The sequence below is a fragment of the Canis lupus genome, chromosome 3 (genome assembly GCF_003254725.2).
Source record: "Canis lupus dingo isolate Sandy chromosome 3, ASM325472v2, whole genome shotgun sequence".
NCBI lineage: Eukaryota > Metazoa > Chordata > Mammalia > Carnivora > Canidae > Canis > Canis lupus.
In genome coordinates, this window is record NC_064245.1 from 36,469,477 (window position 1) to 36,485,439 (window position 15,963).

The following is a 15,963-nucleotide window of genomic DNA, read 5'->3' on the forward strand; positions in this document are numbered from 1 at the left end:
TGCAATTGCTAGGTCATAGGGCAGGTCTATTTTTAACTCTTTGAGGAACCTCCACACAGTTTTCCAGAGTGGCTGCACCAGTACACATTCCCACCAACAGTGTAAGAGGGTTCCCTTTTTTCTGCATCCTCTCCAACATTTGTTGTTTCCTGCCTTGTTAATTTTCCCCATTCTCAGTGGTGTGATGTGGTATCTCATTGTGGTTTTGATTTGTATTTCCCTGATGGCAAGTGATGCAGAGCATTTTCTCATGTGCATGTTGGCCATGTCTATGTCTTACTCTCTGAGATTTCTCTTCATGTCTTTTGCCCATTTCATGATTGGATTGTTTGTTTCTTTGCTGTTGAGTTTAATATGTTCTTTATAAATCTTGGAAACTAACCCGTTATCTGATATGTCATTTGCAAATATGTTCTCCCATTGTAGGTTGTCTTTTAGTTTTGTTGACTGTATCCTTTGCTGTGCAATAGCTTCTTATCTTGATGAAGTCCCAATAGTTCATTTTTGCTTTTGTTTCTTTTGCCTTCCTGGATGTATCTTGCAAGAAGTTACTGTGGCCGAGTTCAAAAAGTGTGTCGCCTGTGTTCTCCTCTAGGATTTTGATGGAATCTTGTCTCACATTTAGATCTTTCATCGATTTTGAGTTTATCATTGTGTATGGTGAAAGAGAGTGGTCTAGTGTCATTCTTCTGCCTGTGGATGTCCAATTTTCCCAGCACCATTTATTGAAGAGACTGTCTTTCTTCCAATGGATAGTCTTTACTCCTTTATCGAATATTAGTTGACCATAAAGTTGTGAGTCCACTTCTGGGATCTGTATTCTGTTCCATTGGTCTATGTGTCTGGTTTTGTTCCAGTACCACACTGTCTTGATGACCACAGCTTTGTAGTACAATCTGAAATCCGGCATTGTGATGCACCCAGCTGTGGTTTTCTTTTTTAAAATTCCCCTGGCTACTCGGGGTCTTTTCTGATTCCACACAAATCTTAAAATAATTTGTTCTACCTCTCTGAAGAAAGTCCATATATTTTGATAGGGATTGCATTAAAAGTGTAAACTCCCCTGGGTAACATTGACATTTTCACAATATTAATTCTTCCAATCCATGAGCATGGAATATTTTTCCATCTCTTTGTGTCTTCCTCAATTTCTTTCAGAAGTGTTCTATAGTTTTTAGGGTATAGATCCTTTACCTCTTTGGTTAGGTTTATTCCTAGGTATCTTATATTTTGGGTGCAATTTTAAATGGGATTGACTCCTTAATTTCTCTTTCTTCAGACTCATTGTTAGTGTATAGAAATGCCACTGATTTCTGGGCATTGATTTTGTATCCTGCCATGCTACCAAATTGCTGTATGAGTTCTAGCAAACTTGGGGTGGAGGCTTTTGGGTTTTCTATATAGAGTATCATGTCATCAGCGGAGAGGAAGAGTTTGATTTCTTCTTTGCCAATTTGAATGCCTTTAATGTCTTTTTGTTGTCTGATTGCTGAGGCTAGGACTTCCAGTACTATGTTGAATAGCAGTGGTGAGAGTGGACATCCCTGTCTTGTTCCTGACCTTAGGGGAAAGGCTCCCAGTGCTTCCCCATTGAGAATGATATTTACTGTGGGTTTTTGTAGATGGCTTTTCAGATGTTGAGGACTGTTCCCCCTATCCCTACACTCTGAAGAGTTTTGATCAGGAATGGATGCTGTATTTTGTCCAATGCTTTCTCTGCGTCTATTGAGAGGATCATATGATTCTTGGTGTTTCTCTTGCTGATATTATGAATCACATTGATTTTTTACGAGTGTTGGACCAGGCTTGTGTCCTGGGAATAAATCCTACTTGGTCATGGTGAATAATTTTCTTAATGTATTGTTGGATCCTATTGGCTAGTATCTTGTTCAGAATTTTTGCATCCATGTTCATCAGCATTATTGGTCTATAATTCTTTTTTGTGGGGTCTTTGTCTGGTTTGGAATTAAGGTGATGCTGGCCTCATTGAACGAGTTTGGAAGTACTTCATCTCTTTCTATCTTTCCAAACAGCTTTAGTAGAAAAGGTATGGTTTCTTCTTTAAACGTTTGATAGAATTCCCCTGGGAAGCCATCTGGCCCTGGACTTTAGTGTCTTGGGAGGTTTTTGATGACTGCTTCAATTTCCTCCCTGGTTATTGGCCTGTTCAGGTTTTCAATCTTCCTGATGCAGTTTCGGTAATTTGTAGCATTCCAGGAATGCGTCCATTTCTTCTAGATTGCCTAATTTATTGGCGTATAGCTGTTCATAATAAGTTTTTAAAATCGTTTGTATTTCCTTGGTGTTGGTAGTGATCTCTCCTTTCTCATTCATGATTTTATTAATTTGAGTCTTCTCTCTCTTCTTTTTAATAAGGCTAGCTAATGGTTTCTCTATCTTATTAATTCTTTCAAAGAACCAACTCCTGGTTTTGTTGATCTGTTCCACAGTTCTTCTGGTCTTGATTTCGTTGAGTTCTGCTCGAATATTTATTACTCTCTTCTTCTTCTGGGTGGAGGATCTATTTGCTGTTTTTTGGCTAGCTCCTTTAGATGTAAGGTTAGCTTTTGTATTTGAGTTCTTTCCAGTTTGTGAATGGATGCTTGTATTGTGATGTATTTCCCCCTTAGGACTGCTTTTGCTGCATCCCAAAGATTTTGAACAGTTGTATCTTCATTCTCATTAGTTTCCATGAATCTTTTTAATTCTTCCTTAATTTCCTGGTTGACCCTTTCATCTTTTAGCAGATTGGTCCTTAACCTCCAAGTGTTTGAGGTCTTTCCAAAATTCTTGCTGTGATTTAGTTCTAATTTCAAGGCATTATGGTCTGAGAATACGCAGGGGACAATCCCAATCTTTTGGTATCAGTTCAGACCCGATTTGTGACACAGTATGTGGTGTATTGTGGAGAATACATGTGTACTTGAGAAGAATGTGTATTCATTTGAGTTTGGATATAAAGTTCTGTAGATATTTGTGAAATCCATCTGGTCTAGTGTATCATTTAAAGCTCTTGTTTCTTTGGAGATGTTGTCTTTAAAATATCTATCGAGTGTAGAAAGTGCTAGATTGAAGTCACCAAGTATAAGTGTATTATTATCAAAGTATGTCTTAATTTTGGTTATTAATTGATTGATAGATTTGCTGCTCCCACAATGGGGCATATATATTGATGATTGTTAAGTCCTCTTGTTGGATAGATCCTTTAAGTATGATATAGTGTCCCTCTTCATCTCTCACTACAGTCTTCGGGGTAAATTTTAGTTTATCTGATATGAGGATGGCTACCCCTTCTTTCTTTTGAGGACCATTTGAATGATAAATGCTTCTTCCAACTTTTATTTTCAGGCTGTAGGTGTCCTTCTGTCTAAAATGAGTCTCTTGTAGACAGCAAATAGATGGGCTCTGCTTTTTTATCCAGTCTGACACCCTGCGCCTTTTGATGGGGTCATTAAGCCCATTCACGTTTAGAGTTACTATTGACAGATATGAGTTTAGTGTCGTCATGATATCTATTCAGTCCTTGTTTTTGTGGATTGTTCCACTGAACTTCTTAAAGGGGAATTTTAAGAGTCCCCCTTAAAATTTCTTGCAGAGCTGGTTCTGAGGTCACATATTCTTTCAGTTCCTGCCTGTCTTGGAAGCTCTTTATCTCTCCTTCCATTTTGAATGAGAGCCTTGCTGGATAAAGTATTCTTGGTTGCATGTTCTTCTCATTTAGGACCCTGAATATATCCTGCCAGCCCTTTCTGGCCTGCCAGGTCTCTGTGGAGAAGTCTGCTGTCACCCTACTATTCCTCCCCATAAAAGCCAGGGATTTCTTGTCTCTTGCTGCTTTAAAGATCTTCTCTTTATCTTTGGAATTTGCAAGCTTAACTATTAGATGTCGAGGTGTTGAACGGTTTTTATTGATTTTAGGGGGGGATCTCTCTATGCAATGAAACACCTGCACCCAGATGTTTCTAGCAGCAACGTCCACAATAGCCAAACTGTGGAAGGTGCCTCGGTGTCCATCGAAAGATGAATGGGTAAAGAAGATGTGGTTTATGTATACAATGGAATATTACTCAGCCATTAGAAATTACTCAGCCACGCTTCAACGTGGATAGAACTGAAGGGTATTATGCTGAGTGAAATGAGTCAATCGGAGAAGGACAAACATTATATGTTCTCATTCATTTGGGGAATATAAATTATAGTGAAAGGGAATAGAAGGGAAGGGAGAGGAAAAGGGTGGGAAATGTCAGAAAGGGAGACAGAACACAAAGACTCCTAACTCTGGGAAACAAACTACGGGTGGTGGAAGGGGAGGGGGGCGGGGGTGGGGGTGAGTGGTGACGGGCACTGAGAGGGGTACTTGACGAGATGAGCACTGGGTGTTGTTCTGTATGTTGGCAAATTGAACACCAATAAAAAATAAATTTATTATTAAAAAAATAAAAGTTAAAAAAATTTTTAAAAAAAGATGCTGAGGATATTTCCCTCTATCCACTCTGAAGAATTTTGATCAGGAATCGATGTATTTTGTCAAATGCTGTCTCTGCTTCTATTGAGAAGATCCTATGGTTCTTGTTTTTTCTCTTGTTGATAGGAACTTTCACATTGATTGCTTTTGAGTGTTGAACCAGCCTTGCATCCAGGGGATAAATCCCACTTGGTCATGGTGAATAATCTTAATGTATTGTTGGATCCTTGGCTAGTAGCTTATTGAGAATTTTTGCATCTGTGTTCATCAGGGATATTGGTCTATAATTCTCATTTTTTATGGGCTCTTTGTCTGGCTTTGGAATTAAGGTGATGCTGGCCTCATAGAACAAGTTTGGAAGTATTCCATCCCTTTCTCTTTCAGAACAGCTTTAATAGAATAGTTATTGTTTCTTTTTAAAATATTTGATAGAATTTCACTGGGAAGCCAACTGGCCCTGGACTTTTGTGTCTTGGGAGGTTATTGATATCTGCATCAATATCCTCCCTCCCTAGTTATTGTCCTGTTAAGATTTTCTTTTTCACCCTGTTCCAGTTTTGGTAGTTTGTGGTTTTCCAGAAATGTGTCCATTTCTTCTAGATTGCCTAATTTATTGGTGCATAGCTGCTCATAATGTTTTTAAAATCATTTGTATTTCCTTGATATTGGTGGTGGTCTCTCCTTTATCATTCACGATTTTATGAATTTGAGCCTTTTCTCTTTGGTTTTTAAAAAGGCTGGCTAATGGTTTATCTATCTTACTAATTCTTTTAAAGAACCAACTCCTGGTTTTGTTGATCAGTTCCACATTTCTTCTGGTCTCTATTTCATTGAGTTGTGCTCAAATGCTTATTAACTCTCTTCTGCTTGGTGTAGGTTTTATTTGCTGTTCTTTCTCCAGTTCCTTTTGGTGCAAGATTAGCTTGTCTATTTGAGGTTTTTTCCAGTTTTTTGAGGGATGTTTGTATTGCAATGTAATTCCTCTCAGTACTGCGTTTGCTGTATCCCAGGATTTTGAATGGTAGTATCTTTATTCTCATTAGTTTCCATGAATCTTTTTTGTTCTTCTCTAATTTTCTGGTTGAAACTTTCATCTTTTAGCAGGGTGGTCTTTAACCTCCAAGTGTTTGAATTTCTTTTGAATTTCTTTGTGTGATTGAGTTCTAGTTTCAAAGCATTCTGGTCTGATAGTATGCAGGAAACAGTCTCAATCTTTTGGTATTGTTTGAGACCTGATTTTTGACCCAGTATGTGGTCTATTCTGGAGAAAGTTCCATGTGCACCTGAGAAGAATGTGTATTTAGTTGCATTTGGATGTAAAGTTCTGTAAATATCTGTGAAGTCTATCTGGTCCATTGTATCATTTAAAGCTCTTGTTTCTTTAGAGATGTTTGTTGTGCTTAGAAGATCTGTAATTTACAGAAAGTGCCGTGTTGAAGTCTCCCAGGATAAGTGTATTATCTAAGTATATCTTACATTTGGCTATTAATTGATTGATATACTTGGCAGCTCCCACATGGGAGGCATAAATATTAATGATTTTTAGGTCTTCTTGTTGGATAGATCCTTTAAGTATGATATAGTGTCCCTCTTCATCTCTTACTACAGTCTTTGGGATAAACTTTAATTTATCTGATATGAAGATAGCCACCCCTGCTTTCTTTTGAACACCATTTGAATGATAAATGGTTCTCCAATCTTTCATTTTCAAGCTGGAGGTGTCCTTATGTCTAAAATGAGTCTCGAGGGAGGGGCAAGATGGCGGAAGTGTAGGGTCCCCAAATCACCTGTCCCCACCAAATTACTTAGATAAACTTCAAATCACCCTGAAAATCTATGAATTCGGCCTGAGATTTAAAGAGAGACCAGCTGGAATGCTGCAGGGAGAAGAGTTCCTGCTTATATCAAGGTAGGAAGACGGGGAAAAAGAAATAAAGAAACAAAAGGCATCCAAGGGAGAGGGGGCCCCGCGAGGAGCCAGGCTAAGGCTGGGGCGAGTGCCCCAGGATAGGAGAGCCCCGTCCTGGAGAAGCAGGAGCTTCACCAATCTTCCCGGGCAGAAAGGCGCCCACAGGGAGTTAGAGCAGGACCCCAGGAGGGCGGGGATGCCCTCGGGCTCCCTGGGACACTAACAGACACCTGCGCGCCCAGGAGAGTGCGCCATCCCCGCCGCCGAGCTCCCTAAAAGACTGCAGGGCACGGCTGGACCCGGAGCAGCTCGGAGGGGCTCCGGCGGCGGCTCCGCGGAGGGGGCTGTGGGGCGGGAGCACGAATCCAACAGCGCAGGCCCGGGAGCACAGGGCGCCGGGACACAGCCCAGGATCCGTCCTCCCCCGGGACAGGCAGAGGCTGGGAGGGCCCAGGACAGCAAGGACGCTCCTGCCCCGAGCTGAGCAGAAGACAACCTACAGAATGGGAGAAGATATTTGCAAATGACCTATCAGAAAAAGGGCTAGTTTCCAAAATCTATAAAGAACTTATTAAACTCAACAGCAAAGAAACAAACAATCCAATCATGAAATGGACAAAAGACATGAAGAGAAATCTCAGAGAGTAAGACATAGACATGGCCAACATGCACATGAGAAAATGCTCTGCATCACTTGCCATCAGGGAAATACAAATCAAAACCACAATGAGATACCACCTCACACCAGTGAGAATGGGGAAAATTCACAAGACAGGAAACAACAAATGTTGGAGAGGATGTGGATAAAGGGGAACCCTCTTGCACTGTTAGTGGGAATGTGAACTGGTACAGATACTCTGGAAAACTTTGTTGGAGGTTCCTCAAATAGTTAAAAATAGAACTTCCCTATGACCCACCAATTGCACTGTTCAGGATTTACCCCAAAGATACAGATGCACTGAAACGTCAGGACACTTGCACCCCGATGTTTATAGCAGTAATGTCCACAATAGCCAAACTGTGGAAGGAGCCTCGGTGCTCACTGAAAGATGAATGGATAAAGAAGATGTGGTCTATGTATACAATGGAATATTACTCAGCCATTAGAAATGACAAATACCCACCATTTGCTTCGACGTGGATTGACCTGGAGGGTATTTATGCTGAGTGAAAGAAGTCAATCAGAGAAGGACAAACATTATTTAGTTTCATTTATTTGGGGAATATAAAAATATAGTTGAAAGAAATAAAGTGAAAGGAAAGAAAATGAGTGGGATATATCAGTTAGGGTGACAAAACATGAGAAACACCTAACTCTGGGAAACGAACAAGGGGTAGTGGGAAGGGAGGTGGGTGGGAGGGTTGGGGTGACTGGGTGACAGGCAATGAGGGGGGAATTTGATGGGATGAGCACTGGGTGATAGCTATATGTTGGCAAATCAAACTCCAATAAAAATAAATTAATAAAAATAAATAAATTCCTAGCTGTGACTTCATCTTTCTCTTTCTTTTTGGGTGAATTACTCTGTCCTATCATTTTGTCTAGGTCGCTGTTTTCTTGTGTGATTGTTTTGAAAGCCTATTGTATTCCTGCTCCTGAGAGTAATGGATATATTATATTATGCAGAGGTCCAAATAACAATTAAGGGGGGAAGCTAGGTCCTCGATATGTTTTGTTCTCCTTATTAAAAGAAGCTAGAGCTGAGTGAAGTAAGTCAGTCGGTGAAGGACAAACATTATATGTTCTCATTCATTTGGGGAATATAAATAATAGTGAAAGGGAATATAAGGGAAGGGAGAAGAAATGTGTGGGAAATATCAGAAAGGGAGACAGAACGTAAAGACTGCTAACTCTGGGAAACGAACTAGGAGTGGTGGAAGGGGAGAAGGGCGGGGGGTGGGAGTGAATGGGTGACGGGCACTGGGGGTTATTCTGTATGTTAGTAAATTGAACACCAATAAAAAATAAATTAAAAAAAAAGAAAAAAAAAAGAAGCTAGGTACAGGGGGCACCGGGGTGGCTCAGTCAATTAGGCATCCTACTCTATTTTTGTCTTAGGTCATGGTCTAAGGGCTGTGAGACAGAGTCCCACATCAGGCTCTGTGCTCATTGTGGAGCCTGCTTGAGATTCTCTCACTCTCTCTTTGTCCCTCCCTCTGCTTGCTCACATATACACACTCTATCTCTAAAATAAATAAACCAATCTTCTTTTGAAAAAAGAAGATAGATCAAAACAACAACAAAGAAGCTAGATCCTAGGTGTGTGTGTTTTTCTCTACTTATTAAAAGAAACTAGATTCAAAAAAAAGACACTAGATCCTATTTCCCCTATAATTGAAGGTTGGAGGCCCTCAATGATCAGTAGACTTGGTGTGTGTGAGGTGTTTGTGCTGGTCTTCTGGGGGTGGGGCCTGCTGTGCTGATTCTTAGGCAGACCTCCCCTAGTGGAGTTGCACCTGATGGATGAAGGGGAATGGATCTAGCACTGTTTTGCTCATTAAATTTGATCAGTGCTGATGGGTGCATGGGGGCCAGTGTCCATGATGTTGCTCTGCTCTCTCATCCGGAGAGGGGAGTTCACACCTGCCCCTCTTCAGAAAACCAAAGAGCAAACAATCACCCCTTTTGTGTCCCCAGCTTTGGTAAGATCCCTGCCTTCATTCTGTCTGTGTCCAAGCTGTCTGCCTGCCAGGCAGCACAGTAGTCTCATGTTCTATCTGAGGTGTGCTGGGTTTCAAAATTCCAAGTTTTAGAGACTCATACATGTGACCGATGCTGGTTCTCTGTGGGAGGGTCTCACAACACTGGCCATTGCCAATTTATTCCAGAAATTGATCAGACAACCACGCAGGAATTCAGAGTTTATGACAAATTGCAGCAAAAAGACAGCACCAAAGGTTGCTTCCCTCAGCTAGTGTATCTATTCCTATGATAGGGAACATTGCAGCACATTAGTGCTAACAGTTCTTTCTTACCCAAAGAGGCCAAGCCACCACTCCCAAATGTACTCCAAGAACATGAGCTGTTTCTCCTTGTGCAACCCAGGGGATTTTCAGACAATGCTGTCCACTCCTGGGTCTCTGCCCTCCTCTCCAAAAACTTCAGACTTTGCAACCTGCTGCTTATAAAAACTTGTGGTAGCCGGTCTCTCTTGGAGAAACTATTTTTCTTGTGGAATCTCCTGGATTCTCTCTCTCTCTCTCTCTCTCTGTAATGAGGGCTCCCCTATCCTCTGCAGCACCTGAAGTTCTTTTCTCCCCCAAATCAATTTTCCATGGCTCCTACCTTCCACATGTGGTCATTTTTCTATTTCTAGTTGTGCAGATATCTTCTCAGTTCTCAAATCAATTTCTTGAGTGTTCAGAATTATTTGGTATTTAGCTATGTTTGAGGGATGAGACAAGCTTAGGGACCCCCTACTTCTCTGCCATATTAACTCCCACTTCAACAAACTATCTTCTCAATGACAGTTATCTCTTGATCTGTGGGCCTTACTGTACCTAAATAACACCAAAACCTACATCAACCTGGGAAAGTGCTTCCTTGCTTGCACTTGGTACCACTGCTGTCTGTACATTTTCCAGGTGGTCATCAAGCCTCAACCTGATTTTGGAACTTGAAAGCTAAACCTCTCATTAGTCTGAGATGTGTTATTTGCTTAGCGTCTGGAACCCTAGGGACACCTGGAATACTTGTAGGGACACCTGTTTTCTTAATGGATTAGTGAAATTTGCCAAGGTTCCTCTAGAGGAAGCCAATTGTGAGTTCTCTTTCACTAGCATGCAATGATTGTCATCCACCGAGCAGGCAGCACTATGATAAGAGGTGAAGCAAACCAAGTTGTTGTTTTCTCACACATTTAAGCCTACCCATTGAGTAGAGTGTGGGCTTCAGCTATGCTCTTAGGTTGTGAGTTACACATTGGGTCACCATGAGATCATCCATATCATGGACCATGGCTCTCCACAAAAGGTGTTATTCTGAATTTAAACCCTTGTGCCATTTTTTTCCTTGTTGTTGCAAACTTTGCCCTAAATAACTGTGACATAAGAAGTTTCATCTGGAAGACCAGTTGTTCAATGTTTAGTTGATTTATTCTTTTAAAAATTCATTCATTCATTTATTCACTCATTCATTTATTAGAGAGAGAGAGAAGAGAAAGAGGGAGAGGGAATCAGAAGCAGATTCCACAATGAGTGAGGAGCCCAATGTAGGGCTCAGTCCTACCACCAAAAGATCATGACCTGAGTTGAAACCAAGGGTCAGATGCTTGGAGCCACCCAGGTGCCTTGGTTATATGCCTAATTTTATAAAGGGGGAAAGTAAAGGAGTGCAGACAACACGGACTCCATCTTTGCCCCTCCATTTTTTTAATGCCCACATAATGATTTCGCTTGGCACCATTCATGTTCCAGGCCCAGTGGAGATTAATGTATGCCATGATCAGAATTCACAGAGGCTTGTTTTGGTATTCCCTAAACTGGTGCACAGAAGACCCCACTCTATATAACTACCTTGTGCCCTCACTACCATGCTCTTTGCTCTATAAAAGCTGGGGATTAAGGTCCAGACTTGGTGGAGAAGAGCTGCATACTACCTGTTTCATCTATATGCCCAATCTCCCCTTTCAGTAAGCTACCTTGAATAAAACTGTGTCAACATTATCAAGTGGCTTGCCTTGTTTTTGGTAGAATGCCTTCTCTTGGGGTGCTTAGGTGGCTCAGTTAGTTGAACACCTGCCTTCAGCTCAGGTCATGATCTCAGAGTCCTGGGATCAAGTCCTTGATCAGGCTCCCTTCTCAGCAAGGAGTCTGCTTCTCCCTCTCCCTCTCCCTCTGTCCCCAAAACCCACCCCCTCAATTCATGCTTTCTCTCTCACATTCTGTCTCTCAAATAAATAAACTCTTTCTAAAAAATAAATAAAGTAGGGAATTCCTGGGTGGCTCAGTGGTTTAGTGCCTGCCTTTGGCCCAGGGTGTGATCCTGGAGTCCAGCGATCAAGTCCCACATCAGGCTCCCTGCATGGAGCCCGCTTCTTCCTCTGGCTGTGTCTCTGCCTCTCTCTCTTTTATGTGTCTTTCATGAATAAATAAATAAAATCTTTAAACATCAATCAATCAATCAATAAATAAATAAATAAATGTCTTCTCAGTCTGAAGGGTACATTACTGACCCACTTTCACCTTCTAATGGAAAGGAAATGAACCTTTTATTCTTGTCTCCTTCAATACTCATGAAATGGTATCCCAATTAATAAAAGATTGTACAACAACTAATCAATGCACATGAGCTATCTAAGATGCTACTGTTTATCAGCATGCAAGGGGTCTCATGCACACACACAAAATAATTTTAAAGGAAATTGAGAGCACTATTACTCTCCTGTATATAGACCCTAGGTCCCCAAAGGTTTTTTTGGATAACCACATAAAGACCAGCTCTGCTTCACAGCAGAAGTCACAAGGGACAACCAGAGGTTTATCAGACAAGCATCTGTTACTGAACTCAAGTTTGGCAGCCCATCACCTGAAAGATCAAAACTCAAGAGATGAATTTTTATTGGAAGAGAACTTGAGGTTTATTTGGGAATCTGGCAACCTAGGGAGAAGGGAGACTCATGTCCAAAAGCCAACTTTGAGGTTTCTGCCTGTCCCACAGTTTTTAATGAGTTTAGGGTTGTTAATCAGCAAAGAGAATTAGTGACCTACAACATTTCTTGATTTCATGCAGGTTAGATGATGTCATCTATACACATTATTTCAGTGCTTGTGGGTTGAGTGATGGTGGTCTGGTTCTTATTTAGTGAGGTGCAGGAGTATTTCTTCTTTCTTCAAGGGAGCGAAAGATCTACAAATGCACAAAAGGAGGTTATTAAAATCATATGTGTGCCCTAAAAATGAAAACTCTTTTGCTAAAAAAAAAAAAACTGCTGGGCTAATCAGAGAGCTAAAGAGGCTTTAGACAGATTTGCTGGCCTCTGTGGCCTGGGAAAGTTCTGGGACTTACTCCTCCAGGATAGTGGGATGCAAGTCTCAAAGAAAGGAAATTATTATGTTATGAATCAAGGACCTTAGGTCAGCAACTAAGGAGTACATTATGTGAAAGGAAGTTAACACTTAAGTCTGGCTGGAGTGCTATTACACACCTAAAGAAAAAAAGGGAGATTATCAGAAACAGGAGTTTTTTAAAAGGGAAAAAATATTTACTTGACTTGAGACACAAGGCATTCTAGAAAATTTTGTTAAGAAAGAAAGAGAGAGAGAAAATGAGAAAGAGAAAGAAAGACAAAGGAAGGAAGGAAGGAAGGAAGGAAGGAAGGAAGGAAGGAAGGAAGGAAGGAAGGAAGGAAAATATTTCAGTTCTGGTTAGGAATGGTCCCAGAGAGAGCCCACTGCCTAGAGACAGGCCACTGGGACCTTCTCCTCCCCTCTTTTCCTCTTACCATAAAGAGAGAGAAACTAAAACATGAAGATTCAGAAGACTAAAAATATAAAAGAGAAAAAAAGGAAATGTAAAAGGTAAATAAATAATGTAGTTTTATATATTTTAAACTAGTTAGTACACAGTTAATACACAGTGTAGTATTAGATTCTGGTAAGTTTCTGGTACAGAGGGAATCCCTGGGTGGCGCAGCGGTTTGGCGCCTGGCTTTGGCCCAGGGCGTGATCCTGGAGACCCCGGGATCGAATCCCACATGGGGCTCCCGTGCATGGAGCCTGCTTCTCCCTCTGCCTGTGTCTCTGCCTCTCTCTCTCTCCCTCTCTCTCTGTCACTATCATAAATAAATAAATTAAAAAAATATATATATATATTTTAAAGTTTCTGGTACAGAAATTAGTGATTTATCACCTAAGTACAACACCCAATGTTCACCACAAAAAGGCCCTCCTCAACACAAATCACCCACTTAACCCATCCCCTGGCCTACCTCAATTCCAACAACCCTCAGTTTGTTCTCTATAGTTAAGAGTCTGTTTTATGGTTTGCCTCTCTTTTTCCTCACCATGTTAATTTCTTTGGTTTCTTAAATATGATATTTGTCTTTCTCTGACTGATTTATTTCACTGACTATAGTACTCTCTACCTCCATCCCAATTCCTGCAAGTAGTAAAATTTCATAATTTTTATGGCTAAGTAATATTCCATTGCATTTGTATACCACTTCTTTTTTATCCATTCATCACTACTCATCTTGTCTCTTTCTATAATTTGGCTATTGTTAATGATGTTGCTATAAACATTGGGGACCATGTATCCCTTTGAATTACATGCTTGTGTCCTTTGGATAAATAATTTGAGTGCAATTGCTGGATCATAGGGTACTGCTATTTTTATCTTTTTGGAGAACTTCCATATTGCTTACCAGAGTGGCTGCACAAGTTTGCATTCCCAGCAAAAGTTTAAGAGGGTTCCCCTTCCTCTGCATACTTGTCAACACCTGCTGTTTCCTGTATTGTTAATTTTAGCCATCCTGACCAGTGTGAGGTAATATCTCATTATGGTTTTGATATGTTTTTCCTTGATCATGAGTAATTTTGAGCATCTTTTCATGTGCCTGTTAGCCATCTGTATGTATTCCTTAGAAAATAGTCTATTCATATATACTGAACATTTTTTAACTGAGTTTTGGGAGGGGGTTTGGTTTTTGAGTCTAAGTTCTTTATATATTTTGAATGTTAACCTTTTATCAGATATGTCATTTGGAAATATTTTCTCTCCTTCTGAAGGTTGTCTTTTAGTTTTGTTTATTGTTCACTTTGTTGTGCAGAAGCTTTTTATTTTTATATAGTTCCAATAGTATATTTTTACTATTGTCTCCTTTGTCACAAGAGACAAATCTAGAAAGAAGCTGATATGGCCAATGTCAAAATGTTGCTGCCTGTGTTCTCTTTGGGATTTTGGTGGTTTCACATTTATGCCTTTCATCCATTTTGAATTTATTTTTCTATATAGTATAAGAAAGTGGTCAAATTTCATTCTGGGGAAAATTAACAAGGCAGGAAACAACAAATGTTGGAGAGGATGCGGAGAAAAGGGAACCCTCTTACACTGTTGGTGGGAATGTGAACTGGTGCAGCCACTCTGGAAAACTGTGTGGAGGTTCCTCAAACAGTTAAAAATATACCTGCCCTACGACCCAGCAATTGCACTGTTGGGGATTTACCCCAAAGATACAAATGCAATGAAACGCCGGGACACCTGTCCAGTTTTCCTAGCATCATTTGTTGGACAGATTGTTTTTTTTCCCCATTGGATATTCTGTACTGGTTTGTCAAGATTAATTTATCATATAGTTGTGGGTCCATTTCTTGGTTTTCTATTCTGTTCCATTGATCTATGTGTCTGTTTTTCTGTCAGTACAATACGGTCTTGATCACTATAGTTTTGTAATATAACTTGAAGTCTGGAATTGTGATGCCTACAGCTTTTATTTTTTTTCTTTTAAAGATTGCTTTGTCTATTCAGAGTCTTTTGAGTTTCAATACAAATTTCAGGATTGTTTATTTTAGCTTTGTGAAAAATGCTGGAGGTATTTTCATAAGGATTGCATTAAACGTGTAGATTGCTTTGGGTACGATAGTCCTCTTCAATTCCTATTTCTTCTTGTTTCAGCTTTGGAGGTTTTTATGTTTCTAGCAATTTATCCATTTCTTCCAGATTTTCCAATTAGTTGGCATATAAGTTTTCATAATAATATCTTATAATTGTATTTCTTTATTTATCCTCTCTCATTCATGATTTTATTTATTTCAGTACTTTTTCTTTTCTTTTCAATGTTTGTTCTTCCAATCCATGAGCATGAAGTGTCTTTCCATTTCTTTGTGTCCTCATCAATATTTTTCATAAGTATTCTGTAGTTTTCAGAGTATATATGTTGTACTTCTTTGGTTAAGTTTATTCCTAGACGATTTTATGCTTTTTTGGTGCAATTGCAAATGGGATCAATTCCTTATTTTTTTCTTTCTGCTGTTTCATTATTGGTGTGTAGAACGGCAGCAGATCTCTGTATGTTGATTTTTGTATCCCATGTCTTTACCGAATTTGTTTAAAAATAAGTTCAGGCAAATTTTTTTTTTTTTATATAGAGTACCATGTCATCTGCAAATAGTAAAAGTTTGACTTCTTCCTTGCTGATTAGAATGCCTTTTATTTCTTTTTGTTGTCTGGTTGCTGAGCTAGAGGTTTCTGGTACTTTATTAAATAACAATGGTTGAATTGGACATCCTGTCTTATTCCTAATCATAGAGGGAAAACTCTCAGTTTTCCCCCCATTGAAGAGGATATTAGCTGTGGTTCCTTCCTAAATGGCCTTTATGATGCTGTATTCCCTCCACGCCTACCTTGCTGAGGGTTGTTACCATGAATGGATGTTGTAATTTATCCAATTTTTTTCTCTGTATCTATTGAGAGGATCATATGTTTCTAATCCTTTTTTAAAAAATTAATGTGGTTCATTGATTGATTTGTGAATATTGAATGATCCTTGTGACCCAGGAATAAACCCAAATTTTGGGAGTTTTTGTTTCTAGGAACTTACTGATTTCTTCCAGATTGTTCAATTTGTTGGCATATAAGTTTTCATAATAT